Source organism: Neolamprologus multifasciatus, chromosome 5, assembly GCF_963576455.1.
Source record: "Neolamprologus multifasciatus chromosome 5, fNeoMul1.2, whole genome shotgun sequence".
Lineage (NCBI taxonomy): Eukaryota > Metazoa > Chordata > Actinopteri > Cichliformes > Cichlidae > Neolamprologus > Neolamprologus multifasciatus.
In genome coordinates this window covers 24,694,008-24,716,811 of record NC_140443.1, presented here as the reverse complement: position 1 = coordinate 24,716,811, position 22,804 = coordinate 24,694,008, and the positions used below count along the sequence as shown (strand labels likewise).

Genomic DNA, 22,804 nt, shown 5'->3' with positions numbered 1-22,804 from the left:
AGTAGGAGTTCAAGCCAGTTTTCGCAATGGCAAAATGCTCCCTGACTCCAAATGTGATTGAGGAACACTAGACAGTGCTAAGAGGGGAGAAAGGGCAGAAAAAATGACTTTGACACAAATGCAACTACTTATCTCAGTTCCGAGTTTGGGTCAATAACGCTCTTTCGGGAGCTTCATACCTGCATATCTGGTTTAGGCATCTTCACAGTTATGAACATAACATTTAAATAACAACATACAGACTAGATCCAGCTTGGCATTTCTGATGCTTTTCTAAGAAAGTGATTGCAGAAAATCACATAAATGGGTTCTTACAAAATGTGTCCATTAGACGAACTTGGATGTCAGTTGACTGCCAGCACATGGCACTGTAGCATGTTGCAATAATAAATAGTCTATCTGGTACTGACTGAAAATAAGATGAATTCATTGATGTAAGTTTTGTCTCCATTTACAAATACTAGTGAAGCATTAGCTTGCGTGTTTCTCAGAAGCTTTACATCAGCTGCGAGGAGATTATTAAAGTACAAAGTTATAAAGGACTGAGAGATGTGTATAAATAGACTAGAGGAGGTGGTAATTTAGTAGAAAAGACACTGACTTAGGGCCAGAAAGAACGTAAGGTAAAAAGAGAAATCACAAGAGGGGGCTGATGATGTGAAAAAAGGCAAAGACACAGGGGCGGTTTAGAAGGAGACGTCGGTAAAGACACAAACCAGACAAGAAAGGAGAGTGTGTGAGTGTGCCGGTGGTGTCTGGTGGGGCGGAAGAGGTGGGTGGGGGCCAACACCCACATCCTACAGATGTTATCCACTGATAATTATTGTCATTAAAGAAAAGGGAATCGAGTAGAGCAAAATTACCTAAATTATTGCTCATCTCCTCAGCTTGTGCTCTCACACTAGCCGAGGAAAATGTAGTGTTAATGGGGTATCCTGTTATCTGTCTTTCTATATCTATCACCATCATCATCACCAGTCTGCTGGGCTATTGTGCATTCAGGCAAAGTTGTTCAAATGCTGCTTTCAGTACAATGTGCTGGTTCTTACATCCGAATGTGTTACCCTGGAGAGCATTAAGACAGAACATCTGAATACCGATATTTAACTGGTAAATCTGAAAAATGATTACCATGTTCCTGCACTGGCGAACCTGACATGACTTTCACTTTCACTTAAAAAACAAAAAAACAAAAAAATAAATCTTTGTAAGCGGATTTTTAAATTAGTGTTTTAGGGGTTTTGAACTGATTTATTATTTATTATTCATTAAGATTGTGTCCATCATTCAGCAAGTAATCATCGAATTAGTTTTATTTCTACTTGTGTTTTCTACCAGACTTTGCGTTTGCAGTTATCTGCTGTAACATTAAAACTACCTGCCCAGCGCTTTGTAGGTCACCCATGAAAGCATGTAGAACAGTAAAGACATGCCTTAAGATATTTATGATGATTTGAATGAAGTAAAAATTTAAAGAGAACCCAGTGCAGGCTCGTCTAAAATCCCTGCTTGTGTAGATCTTTGTATCAAACAAATGCTGACCAGTAAAAACAGATTCAGGAACAGATGGTTTGTGCTGACATGTTTAAAAGAACAAAGATTGTTAGAAATGTGCTCTCATTTTAAAAAAAAAATTGGTCCTCAACAAGTGTTTCTTTTTCTGGGATTTCGCCTCTTTTTCTGGTAATGTGACAAACTGTTGTTCAAATGCAGGAACACATGTGGACATACAAATCACCAGGCTGGTTCTAAAATCACTTTAGTGCAAAGATTTCCATACAGGTCTTATTTAAGAGTAATATCGATGTTTTACAATCCAAGTCTCTGTCTCTGTTCTCTTCATGACATCCATTATTATATTATGTCTTGTGTCTTTAATACATAATACGAAAGAGGGCTTGGTTGTGTCGGCACACCTGTGATGATGAAAGTTGCAAAACTGTAACCACACCATTTCCAACTGTGTGTTTATACGTTCTCTCTATCCTTGGTTCACATTTTCCACTGAAGTTGCCGGCTCATGGGGGGGCTTTAGCAAATATAATTTGCCCTGAAAGTCTATATTGAGAGCATAGAGCTTACTAATGTTATTAGAAATTTAATATCGAGCCATGTCTATCTGTAGTGGGAATATGTATGGCATGTTTAGAAAAGGAAATGGAATATTTGCCAAACCATTCATTTTTACTTTGAGACATTCTGCAGCTGCGAGATAAAGGAAGTGCTTGCCAAATTTCATTTTTACGACAGCCTTTAATCGTTCTTTAAAGGCTGCAAAATAAAAGCTCCGCTGGAAACCAAAACAAAAATAATTACATCAACCTTTCACCATTCATGGCGTATGTAGGGCAAGCCTGTTTTTAACATGGTCAAAGCTGGCATACCAGTGTAACTCTGGGATAGTACATGAGGAGTTTGTTCTGGCTTGTAATGAGTGATCAAGGTTGGTTTCTGGCTGACTCTGATTCAGATTTTGGGATCACTTTAATTCAGTGCTCTTACTTAGTCAATATGCAGTAAACAATACCCTTAAATGCCATTCCTGTGAGATATTAAACACCTCTATGATTATATGCAGGACACAAAGGTTAGGTTATACAAAGGATTTAAAGTGATTAGCAACTTTTCACTGCAAGTTATAGATAACAGGCTGAGTTGCTGCTTTTTTTAATAGCTTCCATGGGGTTGAGTTTGTAATGTGGAGGAACAGTAAAAACACAGTTTAAATGAGCATGTACATATACACATTCACACACAAAGTGTTGCATTTCCCTGGCAGACATACTCGCGACTGAAATTTGGTTTCATGTTTCTGTTGAGTAATGAAGAGTGATTCATATTTCATTGCTTGAAAAATGTCAAAACATTTGTCTAAGACGTGCTTGGAAAAAAAATCAGGGAATGTTTTAGAATATTTCTTTTGTTTTTCATGTTTCAGCCTGTACGCTGTTTCGCTTTTCACCTGCAAATTGAAAGTATCTAATATGGTGTAAGTCGGAGAAGTAAATCTCTATACATATCTACTTCTATGTGTTTGTGTCACATATGTACATAAATCTGCTTCTTTATAAATTCTGCAATACCATAAAGTACAAATAAAATCACATTAAAATGCACGACATAACTTAATTTTAGTCCTTTCTTTCAGCCTTTAAACATATACTGTCCTTCATATGCAAATGTGTGCACAGACTTGAAAACACACATGAAAAAACAGGCATGTTTTATTTATTTATTTCATAGATCCTGAGCATAAATGGCACACAAATTAATAAGTGTATTTTATTCTTGTCCCCTGTCTTGTGCTCTCTTTTCTCTGGCTAATTGTAATGGCTTTAATCTTCCTGAAATTAGTGCTTATTTAATTAGGCAGCAGCCATTGTGATTTTCATTATATTAAAAAAAGAGAATAGAAAAAAAGCTCCTGATGGCAGAGAGAGGGAGAGCGAGAGAGACAGCGACACGCACACACACAGAGCGAAGGAGAATTTAATGACCAGTGACAGAGGGACAGAAACACAGACGCTGATGAAAACACTCAAAACAACCTATAATTGCTTGTCTGATTCTACACAACACAAGTCGCTGTCTTAGAAAAAAGTGAGAAAGGCAGAGGGAGGTAGATAATATTCACTCAATATGTTTAGGATGATGCTTTCATTACACATGTTCTTCTTCGGGAATGTATATTCCTTTCTGTAAAATCTACCCATTAGACTATCTACCCATCAACCCATTGTAAATGCAGACCTGTATTTAACAGATGCTAAAGATGTCAAAATCCCTTCACAGCTCCACTCTGTTCTCAGGGGTATTGGTGTCAGCAGAGGCCTCCACTTTAATTGATTTTGCAGCTACTTGTTTGTAAGAGACTTTGTGTTCAGGTGTCACGGTCTTGAGCAGGATGAATTTTATTGTAAGACACAGAGTAATTAGCACTGCTAGTAATTAATTCATCAGCTTGTGTGGCCTCAAATCCTCTTGTCAGGTGCTGTTTAGTGCACTGTGTGATTTGCACATTCCCTTTGAATGTGAATTGTGTCACTGTCCAAATACTGTGCTTCACCTGTTACATAATACTCAATACATCCTATTTGAATCACTAGACTTCAGCTAAAAACACGACTAACTAAAAGGTTGTGTTGAAATGACAACAGACTGGCAACACACACGGCCAACAGTGTGGCTAAAAACCGGCCACGTACCTAGTACGCCATATAAATTACTTTTGATTTAAAGTTTGCAGATTGCTGTTTCAAACTATACATTTACATATAACATTTGTACAAATATATTTTCACCATCTCTCTCCGAACTCATTTTCATCTCACGCTCACTTCAAGCATGAACTGTTTCAGGGTTTTAACTCATGGAAACATGGATAAACATGCTTGTTTATTCCCGATATTGTTGCAGTTACCTATTGCCAGCAAATTAGACAAGTGACCATACTGTGTCCTTAGCTGACAACGAGCCAGCTAAATAACAACAATGGCTGGTTATACGCTAACGTTATGTGAGCTAATGTTAGCCTTGAGTGTTCTAAAACTCAGACTTTCTCTCTGATAAATAGTTTGATTACATTCTCACATTATATAAAAGTTTATCTGCTAAGTGTCCTACAATATTAGAGCTGTTTCAAAGAAAGCTTCACTAATGCTGCCTAACAACAGCTAACAGCTGAAAAAATAACAGCTAACAACGATGGAAAAATGAGCTTCGCTTACTCATCAATTTGATTCAGACTCCTTTAACAAAGTTCTACAGTCTTCTCCAGAGCAAACAGATATGGACACCCAGCTGAGGTAAATGAAGGACTGACAGCCTACACTCAGTATATATGGTGGGCAGAGCTGTTTGTCCAACAGCGGCCATCATAGCTAGGATCATTCACTTGAATCGGGAGGTGTAAGAAAAGGGAACTGACTAGAATCCAGTGACCTCCGGCAGTGATATTTTGCACACTGTGCTTTTAATTTGACAGTCAGAGTCATGCTAGCTGTTTCGACTGCTATGTAGTGCAGATGGGTGAGAAATTAAAGGCCAAACCAACATGAAGTGCTTTAGTAAGCAGCTTGTGTGATGCCTGGCATTGATTCTCTAAGTTTGAGCTCTCATGGTGCGACCAAAGTCCGTCCTTCCAAAAAAAAAAATTATTTCATCCGGTGCTTTGATAATAGCCTGCTGCTGGTGGGTGCCATCCATAGAGTCTGTATAAAATCTCCCAGAGGTGTTAAACTGAAACTTGATTGTGAAGGTCATGCATATGACTGAAATCAGTTTCATGCTCAGTGACTGCTCATGCAAAATGGTAGGAACAGATGAAAATGCATAAATATAGGACATTTAATTGTGGGATAAAGAAGATTTGCAGTGAACATATTCACTAAGGAGAAAAGTAAAACCCAAACCATGACTGCAAAATCCCTCATACAGCCTAGGGATTTGGAGTTTTCCCTTAAACTGCAGAATTAAATTTGTCACTAACTGTGTCTTTGTCACAAGTTGTGAGCCATGTTGTCATCTTTTTTGTCATCCGCCACGTGTCACTGATTGATGCTACAGACATATGGCTCTCAATTTTGTGCTAGACTTTAGATAAACCTGTTCTTGCTTACCTGAAGCAACTATACTGGGTAAGAATGGATGTCAGCATCATTTGGAATACAGGTTTATAAGCTGGAAGTGTCATAATATGTAAATCAGACGAGTCTTCTGTTTCCACTCTGATTTCATCTCAACTGAAAGCGACACAGATTTAATAAAAGTGCTTCAAACAAACCTTAAAAGCAACCTTTTAAAAGATTTATAAGGGCCCAAACTATTGCACTCAGTGTTATTAAATGAAGTACTGGTACTTAAGTCCAGCTAAGTAGTCTGTCTGTGGGCTCTAAACAACAACCGAGGGGAATCAGTTTCCTTAGAAACATTAGCCAGCCCTTGTCATTCACTCAGCAGGTGTAGTGTGAGGCAGTCGTAATTACCAACCAACAAGTTCATTAGTCTTTAGCGTGACTGAAAAATACACTCTTAAGCTCATAGTTTCAGAGCCCTTCTTTAAACAAATGGCTAAATTAGCAGATCGCTTAATGGAAACTGTTGCTGAGACTACGTTTGGCCTTCTGTGCTATGTCAAATTATGTGGACATTTTTATCAAACCTGACCTGTCACGGTATAATTTCTGTGTTACGCTGATATTGTGTTTATTTACAGGGTTATGCGTTTCTGACACGTGACTCCAGCATTTCCTAAAATGTTAATGAAACTAATTCATTGTGTACATGTGGATGTGTGATAGAGAGAAAGGAACAGAGAAGAGCAGAGCTCTGCCGCCAAACAAGACATTTGTTTCATCTGAACATCAAAGGTTCTCGGCTCTTTCATGATTGCTTCAGATTGTACGGCGCTCTCTTGCCATTGGCCTCAAATGCATAAAAACTGAATGACACATATGGCACATAATTCACAATGAGCGTCCTCTTTATAATAATGACATTGATATATTTATATATTGAACATTATGTGTAGTAGAGTCCGTGCCTGGAGAGGTTGCTGTTGAATGGCTCTCGTGTGTCTCAGAGACGGAGAAAAACGAAACCATTTCTTGCTGTTAGAGTAAACACCACTTACCTCACTACGAGAGGGAGATGTGAGCTATCATATTACCATACAAAACATGACTTTAGTTTTCCAAACATACCACAAGACACATTCAGCAGATAAAAGATATTTATCCAGTGAAATATTTCAATATTTTCTAGACAAAGTTTTATTATTATCATGTATTATTTTCAGGCACCATATTGCAGTGGCATTGGTCATCCCTTGGCTTTTCTCTTTCAGCCACTGTGAAGCTGACATTTGTATTTTTGTGTGCAAAACCCCATCATGTCTTGGATGGATTACTATGACATTTGGTAAAGACGTGTATGACTTTGGAGATCCCTCACTTTAACTCTGGCGCAATCATCGGGTCAGGATTTTAATTTGTCTCATACTTTGGGTTATTACCAAATACCTGCAAAACGAATTACTTTTAAATCAGCCTACATTGTGTTTAGAGCTATTTAGGAAATGTCAGCGTACAAGTAAAGCTGAACTAAGACGAGCACGCCCGGGTGGCTGTGGACTCTTGTGTTATTTAACAGCTGGATTTTCCAAGTCTGGAAAACCTAAATGGCAAATATTGATGATTTTCTACCAATTTTTCATATAACCATAACTATCTTTTAAACAACAATAAACATACAGGATTTAAAGACCTTAAAAGGGTTCTGCCATGATTAGAAAAACACTAGATTGCTCATATTTCTTTTTTTCTTGTCAGCTGTCTAAGCCCATTTTAAAAACACAGACTAAAAGAAAACAAAAACCACCACTCAGCTACAAAACCAGCCCCTCTGATCGAGCACGCATGCAACCAAACACAGAAGAAATATCAGGATAGGAGAAGATAATTGAAAGATAAAAGGCAAAAGCTGCATTACATCACATGAGGAAAGACATAACAAATCCATACAACAAATCTTCTCATGCCAAGCATAACCACCAACCGCAAAACCCAGAGTTGACCTTCTTATTAGTGAACAAAGGTATGAATGGAATGATTGGGCTGAGTGCTTCAAATACAGACAATACTGTGTTTTTTATTTTTATTGATTCAGAAATGTTTAACTGTGCACAAACACTCTCAAGGCGCTGCCATTTACAGACTGCTGACCATAAACACCACATTTTTCAACTGATGCCCACAGAGCAGCTGCACTGCAGCAGATGGAGGTTAAATTACTTACTCAGTGGCTCACTGATGGTAGACAAGCAGGAGGTAGAATTATTGTCATTCACTTCAGTTTTCCCTCACTCCAACACTCCAACTCGAAAAAATTTAGATGGCGTGTTTCCTTTTCCCTGACATTCTGACAGCTACCGTCCACAGTCAGCTCTTGTGGTCTGTTGTAGGATTTCTTTTAAAAAGATGTGTGCCGTTTCATTTGGGACCATGGGAGACAGGGAAATTGAATAAAGCTGAATTAATAATGCAAAGGAGAACAAGAACGCGACAGAGAGAGGTGCATGATTAAAAGTGCAGAAAAGACATCAGAAAAATGTTAAGGGGAGCATTGAGGACGAGGTGTGTTTAAGCATGCGTTGCCTTTTACCGCTTCGATATTCCCTGAATGTCAGTGCAAATTACCGGAGCAGAAATGGGGGGAAATTATTTGTGAATGTCAACAGATTCATATGGGGAGAGGCAGGATACCCAGATGGGTAACAGTGCAAACCAACACCATAGCCACCTCCTCGTCTCCAACTATTGCCCCCCCCCCCCCCCCCCCCCCCCCCCGGATGAGGTGGAAGCTACAGTAGAAGTTATTATATTTGCAAATCTAAGAACTTTTGAGATGATTACATTTACAGTGTATGTGGGTTATGGCTGCCGTTATATCTATCTGTCCATCTACCTATCTATAAAGGTAGAGCTATCTCTCTAGGTGCTGTGAATATTTAAAACATATTTATATATATTATATGTATATTATATGCATTTTTAAAATAATATACAGACATGAATGGGTGATTCTTAGATTTCTGTACAGAGTTCATAGCTGTTGTGGCTTAGCAACCTACCAGCCAATCAGACAACAGTATTCCCTGTGCTGGGTAAATTTTTTCCCACCTTATATCAATATGTTTCAAACAATAAAGTCCATTATAGGATAATCAGAAATATTAATATTAAATTTATTCAAATTGTTGAATTGCTGTTTTTTTAAATACTTTTTCTGTTTAAATATCAAAACTTTTTCAAATGAACAAACGTTTGGACCCTGATTTAGCTCCTTATGTTATTCGCTTCAGCTGTCAGTGGTCATAATCAATGATCGATGTATCAGTCATAGGCCAGAAACAGCTAGAAGTGGGACTCAATTTCTTACATGCTGTAGGGGCCTTAAGCCTGTTGATTTTAAAAATGCTGCCACTGAATCTTTCGCCATGATCCCAACATAAAGTGTGGAAGCAGGATTATTTGTGGTCTTCTAAGAACGAAAAACTTTTTGTTACAGAAACATTGTCTTGGTTAGTCTTGGAAGTCACAGACCTCCCTGGCAGCTGTCTTTGTTTGGGGTTTTTTTTTTTTTTTGCAGAAAATGGCTCCAGTGAAACTTGGCTGCAAATGTCAAATATTTATTGTCATCACTAAAAGTGCCAGAATAAAATCATCCACCTCCGTATTTGCCTCCACTGGCTGTAGCACAAGTTTCAGAGGTGAATATTACAAAACCACAGCCCACAAAGCCAGAAATAAGAGCATGGCTGGATGACACAAGTTGGAGTCTAGACAGTTCTGTATAGATAATATTCAGTCTTATTTAGTCAAAAGCAATATTCAGTTCAATTCAGTTCAATTTTATTTCTATAGCACCTAATCACAACAACAGCTGCCTCAAGGTGCTTTATATTGAAAGGTAAAGACCCGACAATAATACAGAGAAAACTCCAACAGTCAGACAACCCCCTATGAGCAAGCACTTGGTGACAGTAGGATTGAAAAACTCCCTTTTGACAGGAAGAAACCTCCTATCTTAAACCCTGTCTTCATTAAATTGAATTGATTACATATTGCTACACTTTATCTACTTTATCAGGAACACCTGTTCAACTTCTTGTTAACACAAATATCTAATCAGCCAATCGAATGACAGCAACATTTAGGCATAAATGGTGAAAATGACTTATCAAACAGAAAAGCTTGGTTTTCACAATCCCTATAGAGTTGTAGGAGACAGATATAAGGACTGCATCAGAATCATGACTTTAATATCGAATATTCATTTAAACAAACTTTTAATAATGTCAGGCATCATTCAGGCAGTAGTAACAGAGTTTTCTGTTACTACTGCTTGTAACTTGTTGCCCTATTGCCTAAATAAGGAAACACTGAGGATCATTTTACATAGTTTCAATTTTTGCATCAAGAGTTGGATCATCTCCTGTCTGTCCTCTTGACTTCTTAGTCTTCATTTTAACTTCCACAGATCCATTCACACCAGTCAGAATAATGGATTCTCCTGGCTTTCTTCCCACTTTACCAGAACTGAACTCATTTCATTTCATTTCATTTCATTTCATTTCATTTATTTATTTATTTATTTCACACTTGGTACAACAGTTTCCACAGTTAGTTATTTCAGACAAACCAACCACACTTTCTATCAGTAAAGCACTGCAACCATGTGTGAAAAGGAGCAGGAAGAAGAAAATATTCTTATTAAACCCTGTCCCTATAGGAAAGGTCTTGGGCATTTTTAATTCCCAGATACTCCACACATTTTTGTCCCTGAACATTGAATGCCACTGGGGCGTCTATCAAATCAAGCTGATCCTCCGCCCGACAGCAGGCGACATAGGCAAGGAGGGTCATGAAGATATGACAGACTGAGCCTCCAGTGTTGTAACTGAGCCCTATATGTGACGTGTATAAGTTCTGCCCGCAATGAAAATAACCCTCGTTGCAGAATTGGAATGAATTTCAAATTATTAACTAGTCCTGCTTTTGTCTTGTCTCCTTGATATCAAGCTTCAAAAACCGTATCTGCTTATGACATTTCTTGTCTCCTGAATTTTCTACCATTAACACGTTAACATGCTCACAAGATTTCCATCACCCAGAGGGGGATTTTCATTCACCTCATCTGTCCTAACGTTTCCAGCAGGATTGGAAATTGAACAATTTCATTCTTTCTGCAGGGTGGGTGGTTTTCTGACTGTGTCTGTTTCTTTATAGTAATCTTTATCTGTATCTCTGCTTAGTTCTCTCTATTTCTCTCTAACCTCACCTGTCATGAAAACCATGTCTCTTTCTAGTAGTCCTAACCCATGCTTCGAGTGAGCTGTGCTCCACTGCGCCCCATCATTACCTATCTGGAACATGCAGCTGTGCATGAGCGCAGGCCACAAGGGGGGAAAAAAAGAGGAAAAAGAAAGCGGCAGTTTTGTTTCTTCTCTTCGTGGCATTTTTTGTGTGATAAGACTCTCATGTTTGGCTCCTCTGGAGAAGAGAATTGAAGTTTCAGCTTTTTGAACACTGAATTTTCAGGTGCAGGCTCTCTATGCTGTGGAATTATTGTTGGTGTAGCTTTATGTTAGTCATATGCTGTATCGTTGTATGTCCTAGTGTTTCCTTGTGACTGGGCCTCATGATACTCATCTTTTCCTGAAACATTTGGCAGAAAAAACAGTCATTTAACAGTCAGCAAATTTCCATAAATTTTACAATTAAAAAAACATGCATTCGCTGGCCACTTCATTAGATACATCAGGTTAACTGCTTGTTAACTATCTAATGCAGTCCCATCTTAAAATAATGCTGCATGCGTTCACAAAAATTAAACATAGACATCATTTTATTATTTGTACTCATGCAGTCTCTCCCTCTTTACATAGCTAAGTACTTAACAGCAGATTTACTCATTACCAAAGTCCCAAAAGCTGTCTTGACAGTTGGCAAACATCTTGGCATCTCCACACTGGGCGCTTATTTCCAGTTAACAAGACCAGTCTTAAATGACTGGGGAGAGATCTTTACCACAGACATGGATTCTATTTGTCATAGTGTTTTGGGTGGGGTTTGATGGGGTAGTGGGGTTAAGTACTTTGTTCTTCCAAAGTGCAAGTGCAAGTACTTCATGACAAACAAATACTATAATCATTTGCCTCTCCACTGGGTCTCTGGTTCCTACTGCAGCTGGCAGTCCTTTTTCTGCTCTGCAGCCTCTGTGAGCTCAGTGTGGAGGGACTAAAAGCAGTTCTCTACCTGCTGCACGGTTTCATTAGAGCAGCCCTTAAGCTTGCAGATCTCCAGAGCAGAACAACATCCACAGTCGCAAGTTACAGTCCCAGAAGGCGGCATTAGAGTGTGTCTGACCCCAGGAGTCGATAAATAAATGTGTCTTCTATAAACTAAATCAGCTGAAAAATATTTAGTTAGTTTCTCCTGGTATGTCGTTTAGGCACAAAGTGAAGTGGGTGGAACGGATATTTCACTTACCACTGATTGGTTAGTTTGAAATAAAAGACAGAATTTTCTCCCACCAGGAATGAATTCACTTGGCAGGAGTGGAAGTTTCTTTCTCATTATCAGGTGGTCCCATTTATATTCCAGCCTAGAGAGATAAACTCCACTTGTGCACCCTCCCCTGAGTCACTGTTACCAGAGTATGTAAAACATTATAAGAAAAGATGAAACAAGATTAAAATAATCCAAGCAGGAATACAAAATGACTAAATATGAGAACCAGAATACAAACATCCCACCAATACTGATTTTAAAACACCCTAAATTGTTTAATGACACACACGCACACAGACACACACACACACATCTGTGCTCTGCTCCTTAGACAGACTGTGCTAATGGAGGTTTGGTACACTGGACTGATAAAGCTGTCACACCACCCCCCCACCCTGCTTCTTTCTTTCTCTAACACAGAGTGATATATCAAGTCTCTCACTGGCATCACTTCCACAAAGAGACTTCTGACTGCCAACAGATGTTTACACACACACATCACACATACTCACACACGCATGCATTAGATCACTGTCCCTTAGTAGGTTTCCACAGCAGCTCTTCATAGCTTCTAAACACAATCTCCTCACCTATCCTTCTCTGGATTATTGTGCTTTTCAATCGTTTGTTTTCACTCCCTCATGCACTCCGTCACTCTGTCTCTCTTGCTCACACACACTTGTCTTCCTCTCAGATTAGACCACGCTCGCTGGATCCATTCATTGTGCTTTGCTCTTTCTCCTGAGAAGCCTTTATTGGTGGCCTGGCTTGCTGTCAAAGAGTAATATCTGTTCTGGGAACAGTTGCACTGCAGATGTAGGTTTTCTTCATGACAAAGATCATGCAGTAAATATATGTTATTGGACTTATTTCCTTAGGGGGTTTCTCTGAATGGCCAGAAAAGAATAATGGCCAGGAGAGTAATTACCACCAAGGGCTTCTCTTCCACATGAGTACGCAACCCCGTCCTCTCTCCATGCTCTGCCCGTCTCTCTTTACGTCATGCGCTGATGGGAGGTGGTGTCTTTGTGGAAGGCTGCAGCTGAATCTTTGCCTTCTGGGGGATGTACATTGAATGTGGCCATAGAGCAGATTTTTGGTGGGGAAGATAAGTCTATGCGGCTGGGGCACATGTATACGATTTGGAAGCAAGTTACTAGATCATTGCAATCATCAAGCAAAAACAAACGACCAGGACCTAACTCTAACCCGTTCTTCCCTTCAAAAATTCTCCAGCTCACCATAGCAACCAGGAGCAGTAGATAGGCAAGCTTTTGCGACATGTGCTACAACGCTATGCAAAGAACTGTAGGTTCTTGATTATTATAACTATTTTTGGCTTTAGAGCTGCATTGTTCTGATCTATCAGTCACTGCCTGAGGTTACTGTTACATTTCCTTCACCCCGGTAGGTCGCAGCAGACGGCTGAACCTGGTTCTACTGGAGGATTTTTCCTGCTGCTCATAGGGAATTGCTGGCTTTTATCTTCAGTATTGTAGGGTCTTTACAATATAAAGCGTCCGGAGATGATTTATTTTGTGAGTTGGTGCTATATAAATAAAATCAAATTCATATTGAATTTAAATTAAATTAAAGACGAAACTGGCAAGGCGATATTTAAACACCTCTCCCCTAATGGAAGCAGCAGTTGCAGCAGCGTGCATTGCTATTTAGCTACAATAGTGAGACAACTTCCACTTTGTTGTGCTTATTATTGTTATTGAGCTGCATTATGTTCCCTGCACGAACAGAAATCAGTTACAAAGGCGGATGGAGCTTAGCTAAAAGTCAATTGGCTGCGGACCACAGGGTCAGGAGGCATATCCACCCTCTTTCATCAGGCAGCAGTGTAACTCTATTATTTGTGTCAGTCACATTCTACCCTATATTCAAGTTGTCTTGGAGTGGGCGGCTGTGCAAGACAGTTCTCAGTAATGTTGCAGTTTCTGCATGTTGCTGATTGATTAATCAATTATTTACTGCTTTTTTAATCTTTGAAGTGCAAACAAACCAGTGTCTCAACAAAGAAAGGAAGAAATTGAAGGGAGGAAGGAGAGAGGGGGTAGAAATTTATTCCACTACCCCCTCAAGCTCATTCTTTGCAATTGACAGAGAAGACTTTGATGCTGTGATGAAAAGTGATGGGTGTAATGCCAAGGGCTGCCTGTGTTTGCAGGGCTAGGTGAAATGAAACAGATAGTTCAGGGGTGCTGAGCTTCATGGAAATATGCTCACCAGAGACGGGTTGCCTCGCAGGAACATCACCAGCTTCTTCCAGGAACCTCTCTAAGTGTAAGACTCACATCAAAAAGAAACATCTGGCTTTGTAGAGGTTCATGTTTCATCTAGCGATAGAAGCTAATAATACATTTTATGACTATAAAAAATATCTCTTGACGAACCAATTAAGACAGTCTATTAAAAGTTCCAGCTTCCAGATGGAAGGATGATATTTTACATGCTTCAAAGCTGTGTTAGTGAGCCGGGCAATGCACAAAGATATGAGACTGAGGCCCACTTTTGTGTAGCTTGCACATACAGTAGTTGACATTGGCCGCTTTTCTTCCATCTCGGAACAACCTCCAGACTGAAATCTTTTATTTAGCCATGCGATCTGGAAATGTTTATGCTTGCTTGTTACTTCGAGACTGGACTGCTGTAACACACTGAAGTTAGTCAGTCATATCTTGCTTGTTTACAATTAGTCCAAAATGGTGCAGCCAGATTAGTGAATGGGATTAAAAAGAGAGATCACATTACTTGCAGAGGTAGCACCCTGGTACTGGCTCTCTATGCATTACAGATTAAAGTATAACATGGCACTGTTTGTGGTTAAAGCCCTAAATGGCCTTGTACCTGGATATGTGGGTGCAGGCGCTTAGTGCAGTGGTGCAGGGTGGAGCGTATGGATGCAGATACGCTGCTTCCATATACTCCCTAAAGATCATTAAGCCCTGCCTTTCAATCACTCTTGATCACCCTGCGGTCGAAGCTTATTTCGAAAGGGGGTCGTGCTTTTGCTGTCGTTGCACTAAGACTGGAATGATCTCCCGTGTGACCTCATCAACTGTGACTGTGTTTAAATCCAACCTAAATACAAACGTGCTTCGTCAAGCTTTTGTAAACTGCTGATCTCTGGAAACGGAGAGATCAGCAGTTGTGTTATTGTTATGTAAAAAGTGTGAATTTGTGTAGTTTCTAGACTTTCTAGAAGTAGTAGCCCTTTGATTTTAAATGTGCTCTGTAAATAAAATTTACTTTCTCAGTTGCTTACAAATGATGGACAAAATAGCCCTAAAAAGCAAAAGGCAAGAATTATGCATTTAATCATTGCATTGTCTGTGTTTATTGGCAAAATTATTCAGTGTTACTTATGTGTTAATGGTTTTTCTGGTTTGTTTTCCCTTGCATCTTCAAAGTCTTTTTCTTATTTCATAAAGCAGTGACTCATGTTGGGGGAAACCCTTGTGAACTATCCCATGTAAAAGAAAAATATCCATAATCAGAATCAGAATCAGAATACTTTATTGATCCCTAGGGGAAATTATTTTTTGTTACAGTGCTCCATTATAAACAAACATTAACAGAGACAGACAATACACTAAGAATAGCACAATATATACAAGCATATATATACATAAAAGTCACTTATTAATAAATAGCTGAAAAAGAACATGTGCAACAACGGTGTAGCTGTTGCAGTAAACAGTGTGTTAAGTGGATGCGTTGTACAGGGAGATGGCCACAGGCAGGAATGATTTCCTGTGTCGTTCAGTGGTGCTTTTCGGTAATCTCAGTCTTTCACTGAACGTATCGAGACCCTCAGCCTGCTCCCCCAGCATGCAACAGCATAGAGGATCGCACTGGCCACAACAGACTCATAGAAAATCCTGAGCATTTTCTGGCAGATGTTGAAGGACCTCAGTCGCCTCAAAAAATAGAGACGACTCTGGCCCTTTCTGTAAAGTGCTGTATTGTTTTTATTTTTTTATTTATTTTTAAAAAAAAATTTTTTGCCTGTCCCATTTGGTTCTTTAGCCGTCAGAATTGTTGTCTGAAGACCAACAAGGATACCCAATGGATTTATATTGCCAAATGGATCATCATCATGGCATTGCCGTATTGGTCCATTTGATCGACCTTGGTTTTTATTATTTATTTTATTTTATTTTCAGTTGTTACAGACGGGACAGACATGAGTGAGGGATAGGAAAGGGAGAAAGAAAGAGGAAGGAAAAGAAAAACAGAAGGGGAGAGGGACAGTGAGAAAGGGGAAAAAAATATCTCCTGGATCATCTGTTGAGAGAAAAAGAATAGAAAACAAGCAAAAAAAACCAACAAAGCAACATACTAAACACAACACCATCGCATTAATCTAGCTAAGTGTAAACAGCAGAAAATACTAAATATTGAATGTTGTTGTGCAGCACGCAGGACAGACAGCGCACAATGTGCTTTGAAGTAGCAACCAAGAAAGGTGTGATTTAAGTCTATGAACAGTGAACACCCGTGTGCACACCTGTGTGGATCGGCGCGCTTGTATTTAAATGGTTTCCCCATGTAATGGTCTGCAAGAGGATGTAGAGAGCCATAGCCCTGTCCCCCAGGGCATGAAGCAGGCATGGAGGAGATCCAGGCCCCAGACATCCAGAGGCCCCAGAGTGCAAGAGCCCAAGGAGGACCACCGGAGGGGCATCCGTGCCACCCTCATGGGAAGGGCTGAGGATCCCCAGACGAGGGGTCACCCAGTAGCCACCGGGCAGAAGCTAGAGGGGGCTGCACCGGCGTGCCCGCCGGCTCCGCCGACAGCCAGCTGTGCCAGAGCTGGTACATACCTGAGCGCCCAGCCCCGGACACCAAGAACCACCAATGCACCAACCCCTGAGGGCATCAGTTACCGGCAGGGAGTGTGGTGAGGGGAGATAGGCCTCCACACTTTGGAGTTCCCAGAGAGGTGGAGTCTAAGACCCGACCTGACATATAGACACAGACAAACAGGCACACACAGACACAGACATGCATTCCCACCGTCATGCACACATATACAAACACTCAGCACTCACCCAACGTAGGGATAAACATAAATGGACATGTACACACAATCACACTCCCCAAAATACTCTATACCCCGGGTCCAGGTACCCTCGCCGCCAGAGGGGGAAACGGCACCCAGACCCAAGACATGTTACCCTTCCCCCCCAAGCAGACCGCCCCAGGCTCCGCAGCAGCAGGGAGGCCAATCGGACAGCCAACATCTCCTCCCAGCCCCCCCTGCCCCGATGGCTAGTAGAGAACGGGGGTGTGTTAAGACCCCATACCTCCCTCCTCCCGCTCATGTGTAGTGTTGCTGTGTGTTGCTCTAAAGTGCATTTAAAACAAGAAGCTGTATTGTTTTTAGCCCAGTCCAGTTTATTGTCAGTGTGTACTCCAAGGTATTTATAGTCCTCCACAATGTCAACACTGACCCCCTGGACTGAAACAGGGGTCAAGTGTTTCCTGGTCTTCCTGAAGTCCACTATATTACACACCAAAGAAGAGCTAATGCGATGTTTTTTGTCCCATCCCTGTTTTGTAAGGCAGATTAAGCCCCACATATATTACAATCACATTGCTTTCATGAAAACAAACATGCAAACATCCAGATATGTTTCAGCATTGCAATTTTCAAGGCAAATGTTTGTTATTCTTGTGCTCTGATCTGCTTTTAACCTGATCGGATTCAGAGATTGCACGAAAACCCCCCGAAAAACAATTTCTCCTCATTTTCATTTATCGCAAAAAGCCTCCAGTATCACTAAAACATGCATCGTGATGCCATAACATCACATATTTTGACATAAATGAGCTAATAGAAACAGGTTTTTCACGTACTGCGTCCCTAATCATCCACAGTATTTGCAAAACAACAATCCACAACACACCATTAAAACATTAACCACTAACTCTTCCATCCATGTTTCCAGCTGTTATAAACACTTCTCCCCATCTCAGACTTTTTAGAGAAAAACATCGATCATCATAAAATACCATGAAACATTAGAAAACTTTACCACAACTACAATCATCTAAGCTGAATGACTGGATCTTGATGAATTTACTGTTTAACAATAAAAACGATTAAAAAACATCTTTAAAATGTGCTTTACTTTTCAAAAATGACCTAGTGGGAATGTGCACATATTAGGCTGCACACTGGGTTGCTGCACGATGCAGGATGTGAAAAGGTGAGCCGGGTTCTATATTTTTGCTGTGTGAATCTCCTACTGTGCCACTGATGTGCACTCGTGTCTCATTGAGATGCGTGATGGAACCATTGTTGTTGGTTTTTTTCTTTCAAAAAGGGACTATTGTCATTCTGAACACTGTGTTCGTCCTGGGCTGTGAGCTGGATCCTAAAGCAGGTCAGATAACCCTTGTAGACCCATTGACAATGAATGGCAAGCAGATTTTCCTGCACTGTTGCTTTGGCGGAAAAGAGATGTTTGTTGTCTGCGTGAGCTCATGCAGTATTGATACCCCTGAGTCTAATATCTCTGAGCAAAATTCCATTTCCTCTTCCAGCAGGCAGCAATTGATCACTGCTCCTTCTTTCCAAGCTAAGCCATCTGTAGGGAAAACATTTTTTTTCTGTCATTGTGGATTCAATTGGAGCCATCAGTCAAGTTGACAAATGAGTCCTTCTCCCATTAAATTAGCAAGTTCATGAATGCTTTGGAGGATTAACTATTTTATTAAGCTACACTGCACTGTATGCCTATTACTTTCAGTCATCTGGTTGGAAATCAACAAACTGAGCGGCAGAGCATGCTAGTCCTGCACTAAGAGCAGCCTGTTTAAACATTTGGAGACAGCTATTTTGGCAAATGCCATTGATTTTCCTCCAAAGCGAATTAGTGGACTCAGCAGCATTGATGGAAAACAAAGCATTACAGAGATTGGCTGCCATTGTTACGATGCTAATTGCCTGAGGTGTCATTTGTTCCCCAACTGAAACGGGGAAAAAAGCTTTTTTGCTGCCTTTCACCCTCTGTGTTTGTGGCTATAAACAAAGGAAAAGAAAGATAAAAGAGTCAGAGAAAACACATGTAATGAAATTAGCCAAGCTTGTTTAAGGCATGTGTTTCTTTTTCTTGAGTATTGTCTTCTTTTCATCAAATGCAAGATCAGCCACGGATAGCCCTAATTATTGTCTATAAGTGTGTTTATTTCCAGGTACAATTGAGACTAGCTGAAAATGATAGCTCCGCCACCTCAAAAGATCTGTCAGCACTGGCTCTTGCTTCATTTGAGGCATGATGGATGCCTGGTCCTTCTCTCTTTTAGGCAGAAGTAAGCTAGGACAGAGAAACTGCTCCAGCCTTTCAGTTCATTTCTTTTCTTTCCTAGGTGTCTGCTCACTCTTTCTCTCTCCTATTTGATTAATGGCACCTTCTCTTTGGTGGCCATTGTAATAGAGTCAAATGAAGTCTCGAATGGCCCAGGCTTTGTAGAATCAGCACTGGGTAATTGAGGGAGTGGATGTCCCAGGTGGAGCTCTGTGTCGTTACAGCAATGAAATAGTGTTTCACTTTTCCCTTCAGCAGAGTTAGTGAAGACAGTAATTGTGTTAGAGAGATTGCTTCATTGCGCTTTGTTGTATGTTTGGATGGCTGTGCTCGTGTTGTGTTTTAAAGGCTACAGAGCTGGTGGTGTGGAAGAAACTTCCTCCGTTCCTGAATGTAACAAATCGTGCTCGGTTGGTCTCCTGAATAATGATGGCAGAGGAGAGATAATTGAAATTTTGTAATCCTCTGTATCTTTCTTTCTGAGGAAGACATCCCACACTGAGATTGGAATTTGCACAGAAATCCTTCCTGAACCTGCTAATCCTTAGTATCTTCCTTCACCAGGAAAGACTTTACCTGCACATGGGATTATTTTTGATTCCACGTGACCTAATTAGGAAGCTCATGAGTAAAAAGTGTAACAGAGCACTAGATTCCTGCTGGAATCTGGCTCACCACTTTTTTTCCCCCCCTTTGCAGGTTTAAATTCAGTCCATTCTACAAAAAACCCAACTGGACCAATCAAATATAGTCACACATTTACAGCATGACTTATAAACAGAAAATGTCTAGATATGTCAGGTCCGACATATCTATAGTTACATAATGAGGTGTTCATGTTCTGGTGTTTTGTTTTACTTTTTCATTTAACTAAATCTACACCTTGAACAAACATGATAATTGCTTCAAACTTACTTTCCTGGCAGCATCTTAATCTAGTTATGTTTTTGCAATTATTTCCTCAGCAAATGCCAAATGGCTCTGTGGGATAGTGAGTCATTTGTGTTAAAAACAAAAATCTCTTTTAAAAGATTTTATTTATATAGCGCCAAATCACAACAAAAGTCACCTCAAGGCGCTTCATAGATACAGAGAAAAACCCAACAATCATATGACCCCCTATGAGCAAGCACTTTGGCGACAGTGGGAAGGAAAAACTCCCTTTTAACAGGAAGAAACCTCCAGCAGAACCAGGCTCAGGGAGGGGCGGCCATCTGCTGCGACCGGTTGGGGTGAGAGAAGGAAGACAGGATAAAAGACATGCTGTGGAAGAGAGACAGAGGTTAATAACAGATATGATTTAATGCAGAGAGGTCTATTAATACATAGTGAGTGAGAAAGGTGACCGGAAAGGAAAAGCTCAATGCATCATGGGAATCCCCCGGCAGCCTACGTCTATTGCAGCATAACTAAGGGAGGATTCAGGGTCACCTGGTCCAGCCCTAACTATATGCTTTAGCAAAAAGGAAAGTTTTAAGCCTAATCTTAAAAGTAGAGATAGTGTCTGTCTCCCGAATCCAAACTGGAAGCTGGTTCCACAGAAGTGGGGCCTGAAAACTGAAGGCTCTCCCTCCCATTCTACTTTTAAATACTCTAGGAACAACAAATAGGCCTGCAGAGCGAGAGCGAAGTGCTCTAATGGGGTGATATGGTACTACAAGGTCATTAAGATAATCCATTTGCTGTTTGGAATCCAGGAAAAAGAGAGGGTTTTTTTTCTTCTGTGTGTGGCATGAGCAGCATTGGAGACGATGGATGAGCTCAACAAGAACTCGGACTTAATGAAGAAAAAAATCCCTCCCAAAAAACAAAAAACACATTGTAATAATGAGATATTTATATATGCGCTTCTGGGAAGAGAACAAAAACAGCACCGTAAGTTGCACCCTGGCACTAATTACCGCTGTTAAAAAGAAGAAAAAAATATATTAAAAAAAACCTAACTATGGAAGGTGCCCAGTACTTGCACACAGCTGATACAAATGTAAATGTTTGCACAAGCTTACAAGTAGAAAATGTTTGCTCCTTTTTAGTGGGGTGTCTGGTTACCTCAGCTTGGAAACAGCACACATTTGCCGTATTACACTTAATGAGACAGATGCAGTGTGATCTCTGGTCCACACGTTTACTTAAATAAAACATTTGGCTAATTATCCTGCATCATCATACTGGTACCCCTTTCTGAGGACTGAGTATTATTAAAGTGCACTAAAATAAAATTATACTGTTAAAAAAAAAAAAAAACTTCCCTTGGGTAAATTGAAAGTAAATCCAATATAATGACACAAGTTCCACCCAAAGAAAACTAAGTTGGATACATGCAGTGTATAAGGGACATTGAACTATTTTTTAACCCTAAACCTTAGGCCTGTGCAGCTGATGACACAGCTTGTAAAAGAGGCAATCTCTACTCAACACTTCCAGCTTTGGTTCATGGGGCACATTTGTTTTTTTTGTGTTTATACTGAACATCAGCGCTAGATTGTGAGGTGGAGATTTGTGCATTATGGTTGTTGTTCCAAGGGATACCGGACCGAGATAAACTGCTGACCCCTACAGTACGCTGAACAGAGTCTAAGCTGCTGTCTCATTAGGTATTTAACACTGACACTGCACCCGTGGGCATCTGCAACTGACCAGAATTTATACACGTCCTTCGGCTATGACTATATTATTCCAATTTGTATGTGTCCCATTTTCATGCTCTTCCCATTCACTCCCTTTAATGTCTTTGGCTGACTACTTCCCTTTTCCAATTTTCTTTAAATTTAGAGAGTTTCACCACACTCCAAGACAGTTTGAGTCCCAACACTTCATTGAAGCCGTGACTCTTAAATACCCAGTGAAATATTCATACCCAGCATGCCATGTTTTATAGATGCACCATTAAATCAAACAAATATATTCTTTTTAGCATCTTCTTATCCCAGTATCCCAAACTTGCTGTGACAGTTCAGTTGGTATCTTTCAAGCTTTGACATCTGTACTAGAATTTAAAGTTCTTCTGTGGGCCTGAACAGCACATGGCTGCACAGTGTTCCTTTTATATCAGCCACGTTTCAAGCTGTCCGCAGATGCGGTTCAGCTCATTAGACAGTAGAAAGAGAATCTGAATAGACAGTGTCCAGACCTGCATGTGATCCTGAAATGATCTAACGATAAAGGCCCTGTTGAGTCACCCGTACTTTAACCTTGTCCAGAATTGGTTGCAAAACTGAAATAGATGGCACTGAAATGATTTGAGCTTAGCTCTCTGCTCTACCTTACCTTACCTACCTTTTCCAATATTTGTTGTGTTTGTAAAATGAGCTTTTTTATAAATCACCCAAAAGGCTTTATTTCACCCTTAAATACAGCCACAAACACCACCTGTGCCCATTATTTTCCTGACAACATAAACTAATTTGC

At 40.1% G+C, this 22,804-nt stretch overlaps 1 protein-coding gene and 1 long non-coding RNA gene across 7 annotated transcripts in view; both read left to right on the top strand.

Moving 5' to 3' along the window:
- Nucleotides 1–22,804, top strand: part of cpne5b (copine Vb) — a 132,711-nt gene that overhangs the window by 49,669 nt on the left and 60,238 nt on the right. The gene's annotated exons all lie outside the window — the stretch shown is intronic.
- Nucleotides 4–22,804, top strand: part of LOC146518806 (uncharacterized) — a 35,452-nt gene continuing 12,651 nt past the window's right edge. Inside the window, exons 1-2 of the long non-coding RNA XR_014874003.1 lie at nucleotides 4–16,037; nucleotides 17,452–22,686. This is a non-coding gene — a long non-coding RNA (uncharacterized LOC146518806). The remainder of the gene's footprint in view (nucleotides 16,038–17,451; nucleotides 22,687–22,804) is intronic.